The sequence below is a fragment of the Cervus canadensis genome, chromosome X, assembly GCF_019320065.1.
Source record: "Cervus canadensis isolate Bull #8, Minnesota chromosome X, ASM1932006v1, whole genome shotgun sequence".
NCBI lineage: Eukaryota > Metazoa > Chordata > Mammalia > Artiodactyla > Cervidae > Cervus > Cervus canadensis.
In genome coordinates this window covers 2,898,762-2,902,488 of record NC_057419.1, presented here as the reverse complement: position 1 = coordinate 2,902,488, position 3,727 = coordinate 2,898,762, and the positions used below count along the sequence as shown (strand labels likewise).

Below are 3,727 nucleotides of genomic sequence, written 5' to 3'. Positions count from 1 at the left end.
TCTCATTGAGCTGGTTGGCTCTGGAGGAAAGGGGAATGGATTGTGTGCTTCATGTCAGTCCTTGTTTGTCCAAATGACTCGTAGGGTCAACCAGCCTGAGGTGAACCCCGAGGGACATTTTGTTGGCTTAGTGGGTCTTCCTGGGTTTCCTGTGAAGTGTTGACATCCTGTGTGCATTTGTTGCTTACTCACCTCGGGTCCATCACAGTGCTGAACATTTAAAGATGTAGGAAAATAACCCTGCAAACAAACTCAAATGATGACTCTTAGAATTTTTAGAAGATCTTAAAACCTGATAGAGAAATGTGCAAGAGGCAAGAGGCAACACTTTATAAGAAAGATGTATCACTGGCCTTTAAATTTATGAAGGCATGCTTAAAAACATGAGCAGCCATTTCACAAGAAGAGTATGGAACTAGCCCCGAACCACGTTAAGAACATATTAAATCTAACGAAGGTAGGACAAATCATACTAAAATGCCTTTGAGAACTGAAACTAAGGCAGAAGTGGCATAGATATTAGTAATTGCAGACCAAGACATTACGATACTTGGAATAAATGTGTTTTGGGTATTCTAAAAATAAAGAGAGTCATGGAAATCATAAAATAGACCCCATTTGATCTTACAGATATGAAAAACATAGTGTCAGATGAAGCCCATTTTAAGAGTTTCTTGATGGCTCAGATAGTAAAAAAAAAAAAAACCCAGGTGCAACATGGGAGACCAGGATTCAATCCCTGGGTTGGGAAGATCCCCTGGAAGGGGGGATGGCAGCCTGCTCCAGTATGCTTGCCTGGAGAATCCCCATGGACAGAGGAGCCTGTCGGGCTACAGTCCATGGGGTCACAAAGAGTCGGACATGGCTGAACAATGAAGAACAGCACAGCGCAGCACATTGAATATTTCAGAAAGAAATTCAGTTAGGGAGGAAAGAGGGAGAAAGGGAAACAAGGGAAATGAAAGGAAGGAAAGAAAATACTCTGTTGCTGGTTAGAACAGAGCAACCAGAGATGTCCCCCAGCAGGACAGCACCACACATGTCCATCTGAGCACTCTCAGCCGGTTTGAAACAACCATCTCCAACTTTGGTCCCACTCCTTCAACCAAACTCATGTGCAGGGTTTACCACTAACAGGCTAATAGTCATCATAGTTTCTCCTCATTCAAATCCTGATTCACCCAGAAGTGAAAAAGACACGTGTGCCCCAATGTTCATCACAGTGCTGTTTACAATATCCCGGGCATGGAAGCAACCTAGATGTCCATCTGCAGACAAATGTGTAAGAAAGCTGTGGTACATAGACACAATGGAATATTGCTCAGCCATTAAGAAGAACACATGTGAATCCATTCTAATGAGGTGGATGAAACTGGAGCCAATTATACAGAGCGAAGTAAGTCAGAAAGAAAAACACCAATACACAATACTAAGGCATATATATTGAATTTAGGAAGATGGAGATGATAACCCTATATGGGAGACCGTAAAAGAGACTAGGATTACAGAACAGTCTTTTGGACTCTGGCCAGACGGCGAGGGTGATATCTGAGAGAAGACATTGAATCATGTATATCTATCCTATGCTGAAAGGGAATACCCAGTCCCATGTTCATGGCATGAGACAGGGTGCCCAGGAACTGGTCACTGGGCTGACAGAAGGATTTGAATTGGAGGAAGATGGGAGGGGGAATCAGGATAGGAATACATTCCCCCAGATGGCTGATTCATGTACAATGGTATGGCAAAAAACCACCACATATTGTGGTAAAGTATTACGCCCCACCAATATAAATAAAATAAAATAAATTAGAATCCTTTGATAAAAGGGGCCTAATCAGTATTGACTTTCTGCCCTCCAAAAACGCCCTTCTTTTCCTTCCTTGCTTCCCTCTTTCCTCCCCCTCTTTCTTTCCTTTTCTTTCTGATTATACAACTCTTAAAGCTTGCTTTCCATGTATAGTTATGACAAAGTCCTGGCTCTATTCCCCATTTTGTACAATGCATCCCTGAGCTCATCTTCCACATAAATATCACTGTGTGCCTCCCACTCCCCCACCTCTGTATAGCAATGCCATCTTCCCCTCCCCGCTGGTAACCAATAGATGCTTCTCTCTATTTATGCACCTACATTATTATCATATTCTCTACTTTGAGGTATGTTTACATTCTATAAGTGATATCATACAGTATTGGTCAATCTCTATCTGAGTTATTTTACTTAATATTCTACCTTCCATGTTGCTGCAAATGTCAATATTCCATTCTTTTGATGGGGCAGCTCCTTTGTACGTCTTTTGAACAAATGGCACGTCCCCCCCCCCCACCAACACGACACTGCTCCCCAGCTAAGTGTCCATCTGTGTACTCACACAGAGAAACTCCAAGTCCTCTTCCTCTTCTTCCATGGGAAGTGTGTCTTTGAAGCTCAGTCTGGAACCAGTTCTTCCCCCTACATTGTGGGAAACTGCACCCTCTGGTCCCATCTCCAACTCCACAGAAGCAATCTCTCTAACTCCTCACACATATATCCCTTCTCTGCCCTCTCTGCCCCCACAATTAGAGAACTCAGAGACAAACATAATTTCACGTCAGCTTGTTTTTATTTTATTTTCGTTATTAGTGTATGCATTTGTTATAATATTCAGCATTTCTACTTTTGGCCAGTACTCAGCAGCCAGGCCACCAAGCATTTCTGAGTTGTCTAGCCATGGCCTGAAGTCACTGGCTGCCCACTGGTCCAGCTGGAATGGCAAGGGTCTCCATGGTCTCTGGGACCTCCTCTCGTTTGTTCTGATTAGCTGGAATGGCAGGGGTCTCCATGTTCCCTGGCACCTCCTCTGATTCATTCTGATTAGCTGGAATGGCAGGGGTCTCCATGGTTTCTGGGACCTCCTCTGGTTCCGTCTTATTAGCTGGAATGGCAGTGGTCTCTTTGGTCTCTGGGACGTCGTGGAGTTCCTTTTGTTTCAGCTGTTCATTCGCCTTGGAAATCTGGCTACAGAGCTTTGAGCATCTAATTTTCTTAAGCTTTTTGTAGTGGGATTTTCAGAGAAATTTTCTTGGGCAGCTTTGTCAGAATGGGGTTTTCACCCTCACGGTTACCCTGGCAACCTGGAGAAAACAAGACAGAGAGCAAGAATGGCAGTGGTTTAGGAAAGAGTGTGAAGACAAGTGGGAACAATGGCTTCAGGAGAAGGGTTGTGGGCAGAGAAGGGTTATGTGCCAGGCAAGGACAGGGGCGGGTGTCTCCTGGGGTGGGGTCGATGGGCAAGAGGAGTTAGGCTGGGTTCAGTTCACATTGACAGTTTTTTCTGGACCTCAATAGATAGGAGGTCTTCATCTTCTCCTCGGTATCAGGAGGTGGGTGTTCCATAACTATTCTGGAGCCTTGTGGCTTCCCAGTTACCTCAGTCATTTGGAGGACACACAGCGGTCTGCTCAGAGCCTCTCAGCACCCATATACATACCCATCCCAATGGAGCCTCACCCTCGTGCTTTATGAGGTCAGCAATTATCTTCCCCAGCCAATGGTGGCCCTGGGTGAGCTTTGACAACACAAAGCCCCATCCTGACATGTTTAGCAGTGGATGGGAAGCAATTCAGAAGATTTGCTTTGAGAAATGAGGCATTTGTAATGCCCTCAAGAGGCCTCCAAACTCATCTGCCACCCTCACCTCTATGTCAACTCTGATGGGTCACACAGCAGGCAGAGTGCATCTCCTCC

At 44.9% G+C, this 3,727-nt stretch overlaps 1 pseudogene; it reads right to left on the bottom strand.

The window, feature by feature from the left end:
- Nucleotides 1-3,727, bottom strand: part of LOC122435033 — a 220,013-nt pseudogene that overhangs the window by 194,073 nt on the left and 22,213 nt on the right.